The sequence below is a fragment of the Balaenoptera acutorostrata genome, chromosome 5 (assembly GCF_949987535.1).
Source record: "Balaenoptera acutorostrata chromosome 5, mBalAcu1.1, whole genome shotgun sequence".
Lineage (NCBI taxonomy): Eukaryota > Metazoa > Chordata > Mammalia > Artiodactyla > Balaenopteridae > Balaenoptera > Balaenoptera acutorostrata.
In genome coordinates this window covers 87,630,918-87,652,587 of record NC_080068.1, presented here as the reverse complement: position 1 = coordinate 87,652,587, position 21,670 = coordinate 87,630,918, and the positions used below count along the sequence as shown (strand labels likewise).

Sequence of the window (21,670 nt, the reverse complement as noted above, 5' to 3'; positions counted from 1 at the left end):
AGTATTCTTACACCTAAAGTGTGTCTCTTGCAGGTAGCATATAGATGGGTCTTGTTTTTTATCCATTCATACACTCTATACCTTTTTGCTTGGAGAATTTAGTGAATTTACATTTAAAGTAATTATTGATAAGTGTGTACTTATTGACATTTTGTTCATTGTTTTCTAGCTGTTTTTGCAATTTCTCTGTTTTCCTTTCTATTTCTCTTGCACTCTTCCTTTGTGGCTTGATGACTTTCTTTAGTGTTATGCTTATATTCCTTTCTCTTTATCTTTTATGTATTTAATATAGGTTTTTATTTAGTGGTTACATTGATGCTATACATATAATATACATATATATACTTATATATATAGCCATCTATTTTAAGTTGATAACAACTTCAGTTTGATTCCATTCTAAAGCCAATATTTTCAATTTCCTCCCACGTTTGATGTTTTTGATGTCACATTTTACATCTTTTTATCCTGTGTATCCCTTAAATAATTATTGTAAGCATAGTTATTTTTACTACTTTTATCTTTTAACCTTCATACTAGATTTATAAGTAATTAATCCACTATGTTTACTATATATTTACTTTTCCAGTGAGATTTATTCTTTCATATGTGTTCTTTTACAAAATAGTGCCCTTTCTTTTCAACTTAAATAAGTGCCTTTAACATTTCTTGTAAGGCCAGTTTAGTGGTAATGAACTCCTTTAGTTTTTCTTGTCTGGAAAATTATCTTTCTTTCAATTCTAAATAACTTTGTTGGTAGAATATTCTTAGTTGGAAGTTTTTTGTTTTGTTTTGTTTTGTTTTGTTTATTTCTTTCATCACTTTGAATATATCATGCCACTCCCTTCTGGCTTACAAAGCTTGTGTGAATAATCTGCTGAGAGTCTTATAGGGGTTCTCTTCCATATAACAAGTTGTTTTAGTCTTGTTGCTTCTAATATTAAATGCTTGTCTTTAACTTTTGCTATTTTAATTATAATATGTCTTGGTGTGGGTCTCTTTGGGCTCACTTTTTTTTTTTTAATTCTCTGGGCTTCCCTGGTCTAGATGTTTGTTTTCTTTCCCAAGTTAAGGAAGTTTTTCAGTCATTTTTTCACAAAATATTTCTGCCCCTTTCTCTCTCTCTCTTCTACTTCTGGAAGTCCTATAATTCTGAATTATTTAAAGTAATGGTTAGCTTCCTTGAAAGACTGCTATGATTGTGATTAAGATACCTTGAAGCACATATATTGAAAATTAATACAAAATTTTAAATTCTGTATAATGTGCTAAAATTAGGTGATATATGTTTGCCTATTCTTAAAATATATGCTAAAGTGAAGGTTGTAATTCAGTTTTATTTTTGACATTTTACAGATAAGAATACAGACTCAGAACGTCCAAGCTGCCATTTTTAAGATCCCGTTCACAAGGTGAAGAAATTTGACATTCTAAATCAAAACTAGTATTCTCTCTTCCATTTGTTTCCAGAAAAGCATTTAGTTAAAAAAGATGGACTCTTTTTATTTTTAAGCAAATAATTTCACTTATTATTCTTAATAGGAAGAGTATTTCCAGTTTAACTTTGCCTAGCCTAGCCTACTATTCAAAGCTGTCCCAGATATATCATCTCATTTTTGACATTCACAAGTACATATTTTCCTTGTATTTTTTATTTATTTAACAAACACATACTAGATATGCCAACTGATGACATAGACTTTATTATTTTCCACAATTTCAATATGAGGAAACTAAGGCATGAAAGGTGATATGCTTGCCCAAGGTCACACAAGTAGTAGATGGTAGAGTTAGCATTTGAATCCAGGCAATCTAGTTTTAAATTAAATCCCTTCAACTACTACACAACACGGGTATAAATTGTCAATCAATCTTTCAAAGCAATCTTTAGGTAAACAGACACACCCTGACAGTGCTCTCATATGGAAGAGGAAGATAAATTACAAACTGGATGAGCAATGCTCTCAAAACTTTTTCTGGATTAGTTATGTGTGTGTGTTGACCATTCAAGGACAGTTTCAAAGATATTCTGTGGTTTCTTTCCAAAGATAAGTTCAAACCTCCTTTGATTTCTTTAAAAAAAAAAAATACATTGAATTATATCTCTAAATATATGTTCTCTTCTATTATGTTTTTTCTTCTCTGAGGATTACAAATATTTGTACTTGCTATTTACTTTGTCTATTTTCTATATATATCACTTTCTCTTTAGATGTTTATTTTACATATTTACTTTTCTCTCTCTATACCTTGTTTGTGTATTCATTGTTTTCTGGCAAGGTTAGACTTTTAAAATGGGATTTTAATATTTATTTCCCCTACCAGCTATCATATATCTTATTTATTAACAGGGAAGTAAAGTATTTCAAGAATTTAAATCTCACAAGTCTCATGTCTGGGCAATTAAAATTTAATAAAACAAATATTGAAGTACATTCCAACTTAGTCAAAGACATATTTCAAAATCTTATTTATATTTTGGAAAGTTAATGCATGCTGTTCTATGTAACAGTGTTTATAAATTTGGATTCTCTTTTTATATGATTAAGAATCATTCATTTTTATTCTTATATAAACAGAGTTAAACTGAGGGGAGTGTTTAAGGAGAGTGCAACTCAGATTGGGACTTGAACCCACGGGCCAGGACTCAAACCCAGCCAACACCCAGATTGGGACTTGCACCCATGGGCCAGGACTCAAACCCAGCCAAAACCCAGATTGAGACTTGAACCCACGGTCTTTTAACTGAGATCACACACCTGGTTTCAAGACTTAATGAAGCTCAGGTTCTTGATGTCTTGTCACAGAAAGAATACAGTGAGAGACAAAGTGATATGTAAGAAATGGATTTATTTAGAGAGAAACACACTCCACAGGCAGAGTGTGGGCCATCTCAGAAGGCAAGAGGAGCACCAGGGTATGGGGTTGTCTGTTTTTATAGGGGTAGGTAATTTTATAGGCTAATGAGCGGGAGGCATATTCCAGCTATTTGGGGGATGGGGCAGGAATTTCTAGGAATTGGGCCACCACCCACTTTTTGACATTTATGGTTGGCCTTGGAACTCATGGCACCTGTGGGTGTATCATTTAGCTTACTGATGTATTACAATGAGCATATACTGAGTCTCAAGGCCTAGTAGAAGTTGATTTGTCCGCCATCTTGGACCTATTTGGTTCTAATCAGTTTATGTTGTGTCCTCGGGCTATGTCATTCTTTTAAAGGTTGTGCCCTGCCTCCTTCCCTCCTGTTTCAGTATTCAAGATAAATACTCCTTACTTCATTTTATCAAATTTATGAAATATTTACAATTATAAATTCTTGGTGCTTTTTCTGAGCTTATAATACTCAAAGCTTTTATTTTACTTTTATTCAAAATTAATTATATTTATTTATTAAAAATCAATCTTCTATGATTTCCACCTTTTTTTTTACATATCTATTTTATATACACATTTAATTTTAGTCTTTCCTCGTTAATCTGTCTTTCTAGATTTATAATCATTTATGCTGTCTATTACTTTACCCAATTTGTCATCAACCTTCTGGCATTTCTAATGGGTATGCGTGTATGCATTTAAAGTGGTTAGTTTTTAAAGGAAAAGAAAAAGTGGTGTAAAAATGAGTTTAAGGTTCTGCCATAAAATTTTGTTGATTTTTTTCCCCTTGTAATTTTACAATCATGTAGTTTTTTCACTAAGTTAACACACAATATAAGTTTCAACTTCTATTTCAATATGATATTAAGAACCATTGATATTCTTTGAAATATTAATACTGATAATGTTGGAATTTCAAAAATATTCAAAAATAATTACCAATATATATTAATATAAAATGATAACAATTTGAGCATGCATTATGTATAGAGGGTTTGAAATTATTATGTGCAGAGATTATACGGAAGAAGTTGATGTCATGTATGGAAGTAAGTAGCAGGTTTAATGTTTCATCAGAAATATATATAAAAGAATCTCAGATTAGAAGTCTCCATGACCTTTAGTTAAAACACCCTACTAATTTAGGTCTCTGCTTGAATACTACTTTTACTGAGAAGCTGATTGCCTCTTATACCAACTTTTCCTTGACCAACTTTCAAGCAAATGATCATGTAGCAATACTCTCAAGATGGCAATGAATAGGATTCAGAGCTACAAAGATTATCAAGAACCAAAGCTTGGAAAGCTGAGTTTTACTTCTGGATCAGTTATTCACTAGCAAATGTGTCAGAAAACATCCCTCCACTGGACTCTTCAGTGAAACTGTCTGCCAGGAAATCCTCACTGTCTTTTTATTGTAGGTGTTCATTCTCATCAGTCTTGCTTTATTGCTCTTGAAACAATGTTTTAAAACTTACGTAGGAGTAGACTTCAGTTGAAAATGTCTTCATTTCACTTAGGACCAAAGGACCCCAGACCATGTCAGGCTAGATTAATGTAGTCACATTATTAAACATCCCAGAATGACCATTTTAAAACATAATTTGACTTGATTATGCATAAACATCAAAGTTGTGCACAAATATCAACTGTTATAGGAAAAGCCTCATTTAAAACTCTTCTAACCTATCCTCTGACAACAGAATCATACAAAACTCTTCAGTATACAAACATATTTATTATCAAATTCTCCAAATTAATCTATCAAAATTACTTTTTTCCATTGTCCTATCTTACCTTTGTTCAATTGTTGTCTTGAACTATTTATGACAATATCTGAAGGTATTTGACCTACTCTTATTTTTTATCATTTCGTTTTTTAATTACATTTTATTTTTGAAGTCCACAGAATCACATGAACTCTAACATCAAGAACAAATAACTTCACTAGCAAATTCATTAACTGAGTTCCAGAATGAATAGTTCAAGAGGTTACTGCTCTTCTTTTTTCATAATGTAGTCATTGAACATGTAAATTGTCTGCAATTGTGCTTCTCTCTAAAAAAATGGTACTGCTAATATTTTTAAATATATGTTTTGGGTGGAATTATGACCTTGGAATGTCCTTATCAAGTGTCTAGTTTGCTGAATGTAAATGCAGAGGAATACTTTTTGAGGATTGTGTCGAAACACATGAACAGAAATTGAAGTTTACATTTACAAAACACTGCTAAAAAAGTTTGGCAAGTGAGTACGTTAAAAGGGTGCATTGTGGGCCTGGTGAAGGGACGAGAGAAGCAAGGTCAGAACCCAGATAGATTCAATCACAAGGAGTGATACATCCTTAGTTGTCATATGACAACTCAACTTTTTACTACTATGAACAAGAGATAACCTGGATATTTTTTCCCATTCTTTTACCAGTCTAAATTACCAACTGTATGTTCCTTGCTTAACCACAATGCCTAAACAAAGACAGTAAAAAGGCCTCTGCAACTTATGTTTGAATAGAACACTTTGTAATCAAGACTGTTAGCATGAAGTTACAATATCAGAGCAAAACATCTTAAATCAACTCTTTTATGGATATTTCTATAACTAATTTTCATCTGAGGAAATGTGGACAAAGATATCCATATTTCCTACATGATTAATTCTTAATCCTTGGCTCCAAAAAAAATTTTTTTATATATGTATACATACACATATATATGTGTATATATATATATATATATATATATATATATATATATATATATATATATAAAATAGAGAAAAAATAGCATCTGAATAAAGCAATGAAAAAATTATTGTGGGTAAATGAATCCAATTAAATATTTGATTCAGAATGTCATCAGTAATTTAATAAGAAATTTTTGATTTATATCAGTAATTACAAAAGGTAGATTGCATCTAAGTGTCTTCTAAACAGACCAGTAATCACTTTTAATTATGTTCTGATGGGACTGGAAACTGTAATGATAAAGATAAAAATATGGGATGTCCACTTATTTTTATCTGAGTTATTAAAAATGCTCTATTACTTAAATACAAATCAAAATTTTTCAAGTGGGTGAAGACTTTTTTGAAAGATTGTGATAGTAAAAATAATCAGACAGTTTTGTGGAAGTTTAAATAATATTAGAATTGCAGCTTATACTGCAACATCTATCCAAGGCAATCTTGTATCCTAGTAAATCATGCATTTATAATAAGTTTTATTGCAGCATTAAAGTCTTTTAAATAGAAATGCAGTATTCATAATTATTTGTATTTTTACTTTATTCACAAATATCCCATGTAAATTTCTTATAAACTGAGTTGTGTCTCCATTTCCGAATTTACATATTGAAGCCCTAACCTCAATGTGATGGTATTTGGAGATAAGGCCTATCTAGAGGTTATTAAGGTTAAATGAGTTCATAAGAATGGAGCCTTAATCCAATATGAATGCTGTCCTTCCAAGAAGAGGAAGAGGTACCAGGAATGTGTGTGACAGAGGAAAGACCATGTGAGGACATAATGAGAAGGTGGCCATCTGCAAGTCATGGAGAGAGATCTCAGGAGAAACCGACCCTGCTGGCACCCTTATCTTGGACTTTCAACCCCCAGAACTGTGACAAAATAAATTTCCATCATTTAAGCCACCCAGCCTGTGGTATTTTGTTAATGGAAATACTAGCAAAGTAACACAAAGTTTTAAGACCAAGTTGTGTAACTTTCATAAATAAGTTTGGGGACAAGGAAACTATTACATATAGAAATCTATAATTTAGCACTTTTCCTTAAACATTCAAAATATATATTTACATGAAACCTTAAAGTATTAAGTTTTAATTCAAAACAAATGGCTGAGATGGGAAAGCCAGATGTTTCAGTTCATTCTCTAAAAATGCAGCAGGCTGAGGTATGGGAAATGTTGGGAAAAAATAGAGTTCTATATGTATTGTCAGGGTTTAAAAGTAGAATTTAGGAAAACTTAAAATCATGTGTAGATCTGACATGTGTCCACTCCTATTAGGACAGTGACTGGTTGTATATAAGGAGTAGATCTGGTCTTTGAAAATATAAGCAGCTAAACAGGATATCAGTAATTTAGACAAACTGATCAGAAATGGACTTCAGGGCTACAAGAGCACTGGAGTACTTTACAATAAGCTGTGCTGGATATGGTTGCTCCATCCCTACCACCTTCAAGGGTGCTTTTTTGTATAGCAAGAGCAGAAAGCTAAATAATTTTTTTCTAGATTTCCTTACTCATATGGAATGCAATTAGGTTCTATCAATTAGATGCATTCATATAAGTGTTTTTAAGTGAAAAAATGAAAGGAAGCCATCTTTCTGCTGATTTTTGTTGGTTTGTTGTTATTGCAAGCAAGTGTGAGGATGTGACTTTGTTTTGTGGCTTTGTTTTAGAATCCAGTTTCCAGCTTCACTGGTGTTTAAGTAAGTTCGGGGGTGACAACTACTTCCTGATTCATCCAGACAGTATGTCAAACTCAGTGGTTCAGAGGTGACCTCTTGATTTTCCACTTTTCTGATTGTATCAGAGGTCAACCCTTGGTTGATCAATTCAGTATGTAATGTTCTAAGGAATACCTCAGAACCTACTCTTCCAATAGTTCTCTGGATTAAATCCCATCCTGTACATAATAGTTAGTGCATTCTGTTAGAGAAACCAAGAAGAAATAGTCAGTTTTCTGTATGGAATTAATTCTACTGTTGTTTGAGAAAGTAGTGTGTTATCCATACTCAAAATTTGGTGTAATAGAAAATGTATACACTTGTAACCCATAGATATCTCCAAATGTATACATGAGTAGGTTAATATAACTATCCCTCGAACAGGAAAATGTCTCTAATTCCACACTTTGAGTTCTTTTTTCCTTAATCCACAGATGCATTCTTACTCCCTGCCCTCCCCGCAATGTGGTATACATTTACTGAAATAATTATCATGACTAATAGTTAAATAGAAAAAAAAAATACTATTTTGTCAACAAGGGAACAGCCTTGGTTTCATTATCAGTTAGCCAAAAATTGAGTCAATACATAACCACAAACATACACAGAGGTATTGAACCTTATCTTCCCAGACCTAGTAACAAAAGGAAAAGTTTATGAAAGAAAAAAGTTATACTATTCTTTCAGTATTTTATTCAATTTGATTACTTCCCTTCCTTACTCAGAGTCTAAAACTGTATTGAGTTACAAACCTTTGCCCTAACATTTACCTGAGCTATACCTGAAGAAATCTTTTAAACAGCTTTTCTTAAAATTACTTAATGGAAAGGGTACTTGACAGGGAAGAAGGAAAAGCTTGAGTGTTTATGGCTGCAGCTATTAACTAGTGAAGATCACTTCATTAGACCTCTCTGGGGCTTAGCTTACACTTCAATTAAAAATTAAAGGTGACCTAAATGATCTCTAAAACTTCCTATAGGTCTAAGATACCAGTTTTCTCTTCTGGCTATGCTATTCCAGGAAGGAATATATAAAAAGAGTGTTTAAAATGGCCTCTTAGATTATGGAAGGAAAATGCTAAATTAGAACTTATTAATTAAATATGCAGAGAAACATGGGAAGAAATAAGACATTTCCTAAAGGAGAATCCATAATTTAATGCAGATTTTAATTAATATAATACCACAAACTATCAATAAATATTATGAAAGGTGCTTCTCTTTCCACCATGCTTACTACACTCCCATATGTCTTGCTACTGTCCCCTGGGAGAAATGCTGGCACATATTTTCCTAAAGCTTAAAAATGTACTTATCTACAAAGTTGTGTGTTTGTTGTTTTTCTCTCTTAAAAGAGAAAAAAGGAAAATATCTGAAAGTCATAATTTTCAAGGTGATTTTTTAGGGAAGCACAAAGATGAAGAAATTTTGTCTGTTAAAAGATATGACGTTTGTGATAGTCGATTATCCCTAGGATATTTACTTTTATTAAAACCTGTGGCTTCACTTTCTTAATATCTTTAGGGCTAAGATTGCTGAGATATTAGGAGAAGACAGCAATGACAAAAATATTTTGGAATTTATCATCATTCTATCTAAAATGCCTTTATTTTCCTTGAGTTTACTGCACATATGAAAAAGAAAAACAAAGGTCTATGAGAGAAGCCTTAGAGTTCAAATTTCATTATAAAAGTTACAAATTAATTTATTTAATTACCAAAATCCATCCAATACTATCAATTTGTTCTCTCAAGTGCATGGAACAGTGCATGGAAAGGTGCTTTATCAATAGGATATTAGGGCATTTTCCATGGGCTAGGTTAGACGCAAATTCTTCATGAAAAGAAAAAGCTTTAGTGCTCACTTTGGCAGCACATATATTAAAATTGGAACAATACAGAGAAGATTATTAGCATGGCCCCTGCACAAGGATGACATGCAAATCTGTGAAGCATTCCATATTTTTAAAAAAGCAGTATAATTTCAGCTATATTTGTAAATATCTGGAATTTGAGAAAAAATAGTTCTTTAAACATTGTTTAGACTGCACAACCAGTTTGACCTTTGCCTAAGCACCCTAGTCAATTAGGACATTGAGTATAATGATTAATGCAATGAATTGATTAACTGTATGACTGAGCTAACCAAATAATATAATTCACTTAATGTGAAAAATGTGCAGTCTAACTGTTGTGTAATTCATTAGTTCCACTATTTTGTTCATGCTCTGAGAAATCCCCGACCTCCTCTGTTCTGCAAGATAGCACCTTCAACAACTAAATAGGCTACATGCATCATATTGCTGGGAAACTCAAATACATAAACACAAACAAAAACTAACAGAGAATTAGAATTGATGAATCTAGCTTCCTGCAAATTTCTATACTGAAAACTAGTGGAACCTTGAAAGAAACAGGAAAACAGGTTGTGGGTTAAAGATTCTGTGTTAATAATTTTCTTTGCACAAAGACTGTCTACCTAGTATGGTACTTTTGAATACTAGAGAGCAGAAAGACAGAGTTTCCAAGCCAAGAAAGTTTTAAATACAAGTGTCAATAAGCAGGACCTTATGGGGCCTTCCCAGAACAGACCCTCCCCCTTCCATGTTCTCCACCTGGCTCTTGTCTGTAGAAAAACTTTAGCCTCCTAGGCTGTCCTCAGGTTCCAAAGAGTAAATATAATCAGAGTAGTGACAAAATGCAGAAAGAAAGGAAAACAGTCAAGCAAGACAAAATAATAATAGTTTAGCCATTAAACAAAGTCAAGGACCTTTAGTCCCTCCTCAAGGGCTATAGATAATATTCTGAAACATATCTTTGTGCTGTTTTACAGATACTGAAACCCCCACCAGGTGGAAGAAGTTAACTATAGCTACCCACAAGCATGTAGCCATATTAGTTAGAACCAGAAGGTTGATGATGTTGACTCTTGATTACCTCACCACCAACCAATCAGAAGCATGGCCACAGCTGATCATGCACCCAGTAACCCCTCTCCCTCACCCTGTCTTTAAAAATCTTTCCCTGGAAGCCATTAGAGAGTTTGGGCCTTTTGAGCACTAGCCACCTGGACTCCTTCTTTGGTGCCCTGCAATAAATGCTGCACTTTCCTTCACCACATCCAGGGTCAGTAGACTGGCTTTACTGCACGTGGGCAAGCCAACACAAGTTTGGTTCAGTAACACAAGGAGTGTGGATGTACTACTAGATAGCCTCATTAGTATTAGCCTTGTACATAGGTAAATACCCACATACACCCTGCAGCCCAGTGGAAAGCACACAGGCTTTGGGTCTAACAAAGCTCATCATCACATTTCAACCAATTTTATTGCATTTGACTCCAAAACAAATCCTGTGTGTTATAAAGGTAGGGTGTCTTTCTCACATGAGATAAGGAAACTCACATTCAGAATAAATAAGTGACTTGCCAATGATCACAAAAGTAATAAATATTAGAGCCAGGTATACCCAGATGTTTTAACTCTGAATTCACTGCTGTTGTTTCTATTACAAATTATTAAATCTTGCATGTTTCAGTTGCAAATGACCAAAGTGTCAACTTACGTCCCATGGGGCTCTTTGGTGGGGTTAATGCTGGACTCTGGGAGGGCTCAGGTCAAGGAGGACTTCCTAGAACTTCTGCTGCCAGTGTCCCTATCCTCACGGTGAGCCAAGGCCACCCCCGGCTTCTGCAGGAGATCCTCTAACACAAGCAGTATCCTGAATTTTATATATATAGAATCATATCACCAGACAGGCCTTCTGGATCCTCCTCAAGAAGCTCACATATGCCTCAAACAAAAATGTCACCAAGCAAGAGAGATGAATCAAAGATTTAAACATTAAAAAAAAAATGAGGAGGAGCTTAAAGATGGCAGAAGAGTAAGGCGTGGAGATCACCTTTCTCCCCACAACTACATCAGAAATACAGTAATAACTGTATTTACAGGAACAACTCCTACAGAACACCTACTGAATGCTGGCAGAAGACCTCAGACCTCCCAAAAGGCAAGAAACTCCCCACATACCTGGGTAGGGCAAAAGAAAAAAGAAAAAACAGAGACAAAAGAATAGGGATGGGACCTGCACCAGTGGGAGGGAGCTGTGAAGGAGGAAAGGATTCCACACACTAGGAAGCCCCTTCGTGGGCAGAGACTGCAGGTGGCGGACGGGGAAGCTTCAGAGACACAGAAGAGAGCGCAGCAAAAGGGGTGCGTAGGGCAAAGCAGAGAGATTCCCGCACAGAGGATCAGTGCTGACCAGTACTCACCAGCCCGAGAGGCTTGTCTGCTCACCCAATGGGATGGGTCGGGGCTGGGAGCTGAGGCTCGAGCTTCAGTCAGATCTCAGGGAGAGGACTGGGGTTGGCTGTGTGAACACAGCCCGAAGGGGGTTAGTGCGCCACAACTAGCCAGGAGGGAGTCCGGGAAAAAGTCTGGAGCTGCTGAAGAGACAAGAGGCTTTTTCTTGACTCTTTGCTTCCTGGTGTGCAAGGAGAGGGGATTAGGAAAGCCACTTAAAGGAGCTCCAGAGACGGGCATGAACCACAGCTTTCAGCACGAACCCCAGAGACGGGCATGGGACGCTAAGGCTGCTGATGCAGACACCAAGAAGCCTGTGTGCAAACACAGGTCACTATCCACACCTCCCCTCCCGGGAGCCTGTGCAGCCCGCCACTGCCAGGGTTCCGTGATCCAGGGACAACTTCCACGGGAGAACACACGGTGCGCCTCAGGCTGTTGAAACGTCAGGCCGGCCTCTGCCGCCGCAGGCTCGCCCCGCATCTGTACCCTTCCCTCCCCCCGGCCTGAGTGAGCCACAGCACCCGAAGAAGATGCTCCGTTAACCCCATCCTGTCTGAGCAAAGAACAGACGCCCTCATGCGACCTACATGCAGAGGCAGGTCCAAATCCAAAGCTGAACCGCAGGAGATGTGCGAATAAAGAAGAGAAAGGGAAAATTCTCCCAGCAGCCTAAGAAGCAGCAGATTAAATCTCCACAATCAACTTGATGTACCCTGCATCTGTGGAATACCTGAATACACAACAAATCATCCCAAATTGAGGAGGTGGACTTTGGGAGCAACGATATATATATATATATTTTTCCCTTTTTCTCTCTTTGTGAGTGTGTATGTGTATGCTTCTGTGTGTGATTGTGTCTCTATAGCTTTGCTTTTAGCATTTGTCCTAGGGTTCTGTCTGTCCATTTTTTTTCCTTTTTTTCCTTTTTAAAAATTGTTTCTTAATAATTACTTTTTATTTTAATAACTTCTTTTTATTTATTTTACTTTATTTTATCTTCTTCTTTCTTTCTTTCTTTTTTTTCTCCCTTTTATTCTGAGCCATGTGGATGACAGGCTCTTGGTGATCCAGCCAGGCATCAAGATTGTGCCTCTGAGGTGGGAGGGCCAAGTTCAGGACACCTTTCCACAAGAGACCTCCCAGCTCCATGTAATATCAAATGGCAAAAATCTCCCAGAGATCTCCATCTCAACGCCAAGACCCAGCTTCACTCAACAACCAGCAAGCTACAGTGCTGGACACCCTATGCCAAACAACTAGCAAGACAGGAACACAACCCCATCCAGCAGCAGAGAGGCTGCCAAAAATCATAATAAGGCCATAGACATCCCTAAACAAAACACCAGACAGGGACCTGCCCACCAGAAAGACAAGATCCAGCCTCATCCACCAGAACACAGACACTAGTCCCCTCCACCAGGAAGCCTACACAACCCACTGAACAAACCTTAGCCACTGGGGAGAGAAACCAAAAACAACCGGAACTATGAACCTGCAGCCTGCAAAAAGGAGATCCCAAACACAGTAAGTTAAGCAAAGTGAGAAGACAGAGAAACAAACAGCAGATGAAAGAGCAAGGCAAAAACCCGCCAGACCTAATAAATGAAGAGGAAATAGGCAGTCTACCTGAAAAAGAATTCAGAATAATGATAGTAAAGATGATCCAAAATCTTGGAAATAGAATGGAGATAATACAAAAAACGTTTAACAAGGAACTAGAAGAACTAAAGAGCAAACAAACAGTGGTGATGAAAAACACAATAAAAGAAATTAAAAATCCTCTAGAAGGGACCAATAGCAGAAGAATGGATAAGTGACCTGGAACATAAAATAGTGCAAATAACTACTACAGAGCAGAATAAAGAAAAAGGAATGAAAAGAATTGAGGACAGTCTCAGGGACCTCTGGGACAATATTAAACACAACAACATTCGAATTATAGGGGTCCAAGAAAAAGAAGAGAAAAAAAAAAGGGACTGAGAAAATATTTGAAGAGAATATAGTTTAAAACTTCCCTAATATGGGATAGGAAATAGTTAATCAAGTCCAGGATGCACAGAGAGTCCCATACAGGATAAATCCAAGGAGAAACACACCAAGACACATATTAATCAAAGTATCAAAAATTAAATACAAAGAAAAAATATTAAAAGCAACAAGGGAAAAACAACAAATTACACACAAGGGATTCCCCATAAGGTTAACAGCGGATCTTTCTGCAGAAACTCTGCTAGCCAGAAGGGAGTGGCAGGACATATTTACAGTAATGAAGGAGAAAAATCTACAACCAAGATTACTCTACCCAGCAAGGATCTCATTCAGATTTGACGGAGAAATTAAAACCTTTACAGACAAGCAAAAGCTAAGAGAATTCACCACCACCAAAACAGCTTAACAACAAGTGCTAAAGGAACTTCTCTAGGCAGGAAACACAAGAGAAGGAAAAGACCTACAATAAGAAACCCAAAACAATTTAAAAAAATGGTAATAGGAACATACATATCGATAATTACCTTAAATATAAATGGATTAAATGCTCCAACCAAAAGACATAGATTGCCTGAATGGATACAAAAACAAGACCCATATATAAGCTGTCTATAAGAGACCCACTTCAGACCTAGAGACACATACAGACGGAAAGTGAAGGGATGGAAAAAGATATTCCATGAAAACAGAAATAAAAAGAAAGCTGGAGTAGCAATTCTCATATCAGACAAAATAGACTTTAAGACAAAGACTAATACAGGACACAAAGAAGGACACTACATAATGGTGGAGGGATCAATCCAAGAAGAAGATATAACAATTTTAAATATTTATGCGCCCAATATAGGAGCACCGCAATACATAAGGCCAACACTAACAGCCATAAAAGGGAAAATCAACAAGAACACAATCATAGTAGGGGACTTTAACACCCCACTTTCACCAATGGACAGATCATCCAAAATGAAAATAAATAAGGAAACACAAGCTTTAAATGATACATTAAACAAGATGGATTTAATTGATATTTATAGTACATTCCATCCAAAAACAGCAGTTTACAGTCTCATCTCAAGTGCTCATGGAACATTCTCCAGGATAGATCATATCTTGGGTCACAAATCAAGCTTTGGTAAATTTAAGAAAATTGAAATCATATCAAGTATCTTTTCTGACCCAACACTATGAGACTAGATATCAATTTCAGGAAAAAATGTGAAAAAAATACAAACACATGGAGGCTAAACAACACACTACTTAATAACCAAGAGATCACTGAAGAAATCAAGAAGAAATTTTAAAATATCTAGAAACATGTGACAATGAAAACACAATGACCCAAAACCTATGGGACACAGCAAAAGCAGTTCTAAGAGGGAAGTTTATAGCAATACAATCTTACCTTTAGAAACAAGAAACATCTCAAATAAAAAACCTAACCTTACACCTAAAGCAATTAGAGAAAGAAGAACAAAAAAACCACAAAGTTAGCAGAAGGAAAGAAATCATAAAGATCAGATCAGAAATAAATGAAAAAGAAATGAAGGAAATGATAGCAAAGATCAATAAAACTAAAAGCTGGTTCTTTGAGAAGATAAACAAAATTGATAAACCATTAGCCAGACTTATCAAGAAAAAAAGGGACAAGACTCAAATCAACAGAATTAGAAATGAAAAAGTAAAAGTAAAAACTGACACTGCAGATATACAAAGGATCATGAGACATTACTACAAGCAACTATATGCCAATAAACTGGGCAACCTGAAAGAAATGGACAAATTCTTAGAAATGCACGACATTGCAAGACTGAACCAGGAAGAAATAGAAAATATGAACAGACCAATCACAAGCACTGAAATTGAAACTGTGATTAAAACTCTTCCAACAAACAAAAGCCCAGGACCAGATGGCTTCACAGGCGAATTCTATCAAACATTTAGAGAAGAGCTAACACCTATCCTTCTCAAACTCTTCCAAAATATAGAAGAGGGAGGAATACCCCCAAACTCATTCTACGAGGCCACCATCATCCTGACACCAAAACCAGACAAAGATGTCACAAAGAAAGAAAACTACAGGCCAATATCACTGATGAACATAGATGTAAAAATCCTCAACCAAATAGTAGCAAGCAGAATCCAATAGCACATTAAAAGAATCATACACCATGATCAAGTGGGGTTTATCCCAGGAATGCAAGGATTCTTCAATATACGCAAATCAATCAATGTGATACACCATATTAACACACTGAAGGATAAAATCATATAATCATCTCAATAGTTGCAGAGAAAGCTTTTGACAAAATTCAACACCCATGTATGACAAAAACCCTCCAGAAAGTAGGCATAGAGGGAACTTTCCTCAACATAATAAAGGCCGTATATGAGAAACCCACAGCCAACATCATCCTCAATGGAGAAAAACTGAAATCATTTCCACTAAGGTCAGGAACAAGACAAGGTTGCGCACCCTAACCACTATTATTCAACATAGTTTTGGAAGTTTTAGCCACAGCAATCAGAGGAGAAAAAGAAATAAAAGGAATCCAAATAGCAAAGGAAGAAGTAAAACTGGCACTGTTTGCAGATGACATGATACTATACATAGAGAATCCTAAAGATGCTACCAGAAAACTCCTAGAGCTAATCAATGAATTTGGTAAAGTAGCAGGATACAAAATTAATGCACAGAAATCTCTTGCATTCCTATACACTAATGATGAAAAATCTGAAAGTGAAATTAAGAAAACACTCCCATTTACCATTGCGACAAAAATAATAAAATATCGAGGAATAAACCTACCTAAGGAGACAAAAGACCTGTATGCAGCAAATTATAAGACACTGATGAAAGAAATTAAAGATGATACAAATAGATGGAGAGATATACCATGTTCTTGGATTGGAAGAATCAACATTGTGAAAATGACTATACTACCCAAAGCAATCTACAGATTCAGTGCAATCCCTATCAAACTACCAATGGCATTTTTCACAGAAGTAGAAAAAAATTTTACAATTTGTATGGAAACACAAAAGACCTCAGATAGCCAAAGCAAACTTTACAAAGAAAAACGGAGCTGGAGGAATCAGGCTCCTTGACTTCAGACTATACTACAAAGCTACAGTAATCAAGACAGTATGGTACTGGCAAAGAAACAGAAATATAGATCAATGAAACAGGATAGAAAGCCCAGAGATAAACTCAGGCACATATGGTCACCTTATCTTTGATAAAGGAGGCAAGCATATACAGTGGAGAAAAGACAGCCTCTTCAATAAGTGGTGCTGGGAAAACTGGACAACTACATGTAAAAGAATGAAATTAGAACAGCCCCTAACACCATACACAAAAATAAACTCAAAATGGATTAAAGACCTAAATGTAAGGCCAGACACTATCATACTCCTAGAGGAAAACATAGGCAGAACACTCTATGACATAAATCACAGCAAGATCCTTTTTGACCCACCTCCTAGAGAAATGGAAATAAAAACACAAATAAACAAATGGGACCTAATGAAACTTAAAAGCTTTTGCACAGCAAAGGAAACCATAAACAAGACGAAAGACAACCCTAAAAATGGGAGAAAATAGTTGCAAATGAAGCAACTGACAAAGGATTAATCTCCAAAATTTACAAGCAGCTCATGCAGCTCAATATCAAAAAAAACCAACAACCCAATCCAAAAATAGGCAGACGACCTAAATAGACATTTCTCCAAAGAAGATATACAGATTGCCAACAAACACATGAAAGGATGCTCAACATCAATAATCATTAGAGAAATGCAAATCAAAACTACAATGAGATATCATCTCACACCAGTCAGAATGGCCATCATCTAAAAATCTATAAACAATAAATGCTGGAGAGGGTGTGGACAAAAGGGAATCCTCTTACACTGTTGGTGGGAATGTAAATTGATACAGCCACTGTGGAGAACAGTATTGAAGTTTCTTAAAAAACTCAAAATAGAACTACCATATGACCCAGCAATCCCACTACTGGGCATATACCCTGAGAAACCATAATTCAAAAAGAGACATGTACCAAAATGTTCATTGCAGCTCTATTTACAATAGCCAGGACACGGAAGCCACCTAATTGTCCACTGACAGATGAATGGATAAAGAAGATGTAGCACATATATACAATGGAATATTACTCAGCCATAAAAAGAAACAAAATTGAGTTATTTGAAGTGAGGTGGATGGACTTAGAGTCTGTCATATAGAGTGAAATAAGTCACAAAGAGAAAAACAAATACCGTATGCTAACACATATATATATGTAATCTAAAAAAAAAAAAAATGGTCATGAAGAACCTAGGGGCAAGACGAGAATAAAGACGCAAACCTACTAGAGAATGGACTTGAGGATACGGGGAGGGGGAAGGGTAAGCTGGGACAAAGTGAGAGAGTGGCATGGATATATATACACTACCAAAAGTAAAATAGATAGCTAGTGGGAAGCAGCCGCATAGCACAAGGAGATCAGCTCGGTGCTTTGTGACCACGTAGAGGGGTGGGATAGGGAGGGTGGGAGGGAGGGAGATGCAAGAGGGTAGAGTTATGGGGACATATGTATATGTATAACTGATTCACTTTGTTGTAAAGCAGAAATTAACACACCATTGTAAAGCAATTATACTCCAATAAATATGTTAAACAAAAAAGTTCCATGCCCCAAGTGTAGGTAAATGGAAGATTTATTGGTTTTACACAATCAGGAAGTCCAGAGGTGGAGGTGATTTCAGGCATTGCCGGTCCAGAAATTCAAAACAATAATCTGCTTGGTTATGCAATCTCACTCTGTCCCTCACCCTCTGTCACCATATTTACCTGCTCCTCCTTCTTTCTCCCTTGCTGCTTCTGTCCATAAGTTGGCCTCATTCTTTCTTACTTCAGACAAGGTCTCTTTATCTGCAAACAATGTTAATAATTTCAAACTGATATTTTATTCTTTCCAGGTTTGTGATTCTCCTCCTTGACTTCATCCTCCACTTCCTCCTCCTTCTCTTCTTTCTCCTCCTTCTTTGTCATTGTCTCTGATTCCTGACTTGGATCACAGGTCAACCTGCAGATTCATCATTGCTTTCAGGGCTCTAAGGCACTTTTGTTTTCCAGACTTGAGTCATATTTAATTGCCCAGTTAAAGATAATTTAACCAACAGTCTATTGGAAATCACATGAGGAGATTTGGTGATTCTGTCCAATGTGAGGCTGTCTAAGGTCTTTGTCTGTCTTTAGCAAGGATCCTGTTAGGTCAGTTGAGCAAGAATCTCCCTACCCTCGATGTCTCCTCTTAGAATTTTTCCATCAGGTGACCCCTCACTCTGCTCCTTGGCTATAATTCAACACTTGTCTTTGCTGTATTTAGAATTGGGCCTCATCTCTCTCCCCTATTGCAATAGTCTAAAGTCTAAATTTACCATTTAAACAAGTGTGAGAATAATTTTTTCTGTAGCACCATGCTGCCCACCACCCCTGATACCAGCCTCACAGCAGCCATAAAGTCTGTTCTTGCGTTGAAAAGTCTATTGTTTCATTTGGGTTTTTAAAGCACATCCTCTAACCCAGAAGACTGATTGATTGATTGATTGATAAGCAACAGCAATATATATAAATATATATAATATATATATATATATACACACACACATATAAACCTTAAAAACCTTACACCACGTATGTAGAAAAATGTTACCTTCAAATATTGAACAATTGATAAATATTAATTAATTGCTGCCTACATACTGAGCATTTAGTTAGATGATTAAGATAAAGTATCAACCGAAAAGATGGGGTCCCTCATCTCAGGGAACATAGCAAGGAAAAAGGTGACTATAACAATAAAGAACAGGGCTTCCCTGGTGGCGCAGTGGTTGAGAATCTGCCTGCCAATGCAGGGGACACGGATTCGAGCCCTGGTCTGGGAGGATCCCACATGCCGCGGAGCGACTGGGCCCGTGAGCCACAATTACTGAGCCTGCGCGTCTGGAGCCTGTGCTCCGCAACAAGAGAGGCCGCGATGGTGAGAGGCCCGCGCACCGCGATGAAGAGTGGTCCCCACTTGCCGCAAATAGAGAAAGCCCTCGCACAGAAACGAAGACTCAACACAGTCATAAATAAATAAATAAATAAATAAAAGAACGTTAAAAAAAAAAAAAACAAACAATAAAGAACAGTAAAATAGCCTGTGTCATAGGGTCTAAACACAGGATCACAGATGACTTGACTTTCCTAAGGAAGTGATGTTTAAACTGGTACCTGAAGGAGAAGTAGGATTTATTTAGGCAAAGACAAGAGGAAGAATATTCCAGTCCAGTGGTCAACATGTACAATATATTGGCTAGGACAGTAGCCAGAGTGACTGGCACAAAGTGGCTGATGGATAGTAGTCACATGAGTAAAGGTCAGAATGGCCTCTGCAAAATTAATACCAGAAAACAATGGAAAAAGCCTGGAAAAAGTAAGCTAGCTCAAAGGTTTTATTCCTAGCCACTTTTTGAATGTGAAAACACAACTTTTGTTTAATCACTCATTCCAAAAAATAATTGAGCCTATAGGCACCTACTTTGCTCTGAACACTCATGTATAAAACCAAGTCCTTGGACTTCCCTGGTGGTGCAGTGGTTAAGAATCCGCCTGCCGCTTCGAGCTCTGGTCAGGGAAGATCCCACATGCCGTGGAGCAACTAAGCCTGCATGCCACATCTACTGAAGCCCGCACTACTAGAGCCCGTGTTCCACAACAAGAGAAGCCACCGCAGTGAGAAGCCTGCACACTGCAATGAAGGGTAGATCCCGCTCACCACAACTAGAGAAAGCCCATGCACAGCAACGAAGACAGAACGCAGCCATAAATAAATAAATAAATAAATAAATAAATAAATAAATAAGTTTTTTTTTTAAATAAATAAATAAATAAAACCAAGTCCTTGCCCTTGAGGAACTTACATTATAATAAGGGAGAGTGGAATTAAATAAACTAATAGGTACTATACAGTGGAGTGGTAATGGGTGTTATAGTAAAAAGTAAAGGAAGCTAGAGGGAAAGAGCATTGGGGGTGCTATTATAGGTCAGAAACATTGGGAAGATCCTTCAGAAAAGCTGACATATAAATAGAAACCTGATTGAAATGAGAAGAGCAAAAATTGTAACTAATTTCAGGAAAGATGGTCCAAAGCAAATCTAATTTTAGATTGTCTGACATTTTCTCATTACTAGGTTGATGTTGTATATTTTGTGGCAAGGATATCACAGAAGTAATGCTGTGTTTTTCTCAGTGTATCGTAAGAGGGGAAACATGGTATCAGCATGTGTTACTACTGATGGCATTAACCTTAATTATTTGGTAAAGATGGTGTCTGCTGGGTTTCTCCATTATAAAGTTACTCATTTTTTCTCTTAATTAATAAATATCTTAGGATACATTACTTGGAGACTATGCAAATATCCTGCTCCTCTTCAAAATTTGGTCCACCTCTTTTAATATCTATTTATGGATCCTGTCTACAGCAGTTTTTCCTGTATTGTTCTAGTGGTGACTTTTTTCTCCATTTTTTCTACAGTTATGAATTGTAGTTTTTCTGTAAAGAAGAGCTATCCCTTCTCTTTCACTTATTTATGTATTCAATTATAAGTTTATATTATTAGGTGCACATGGATATTTATCTTATTCCATGGTTTCTAATGCTAAATTATCATTACTTACCATATTCTTCAAAATTTTCTAGCTTTGAACATTAAGAACTATTTCAGACTGCTTCCTACAACCTTTTGACATGTTCCCCTCCTTTTGTGAGCACTTTCTTACTCTCTGGCTCCACACAGTTCTCCAGACTCATTTGTATTTCCTATGCTGCAGTTCTGGAATCAATAATTTCTTCAGCAAGGCCTTGTTCCTTTTATTGGACAACGATATTTATAAATCCATATCTTGTATTTAGAAACATATCTAACAAAGTGTCCTTGCTCTTAGGCCTTCTGAATGGATAGAGCTTGTAAAATATAAACACTTATTTCTGT

At 36.2% G+C, this 21,670-nt stretch overlaps 1 non-coding gene across 1 annotated transcript; it reads left to right on the top strand.

Annotated features, from left to right (window-relative positions):
• The first annotated feature begins 9,196 nt into the window (after window positions 1–9,196).
• Window positions 9,197–9,306, top strand: LOC114237342 (U6 spliceosomal RNA). Its single transcript, XR_003623031.1, has one exon. It is a non-coding gene; the product is annotated as a U6 spliceosomal RNA (small nuclear RNA).
• The last annotated feature ends 12,364 nt before the right edge of the window (window positions 9,307–21,670 follow it).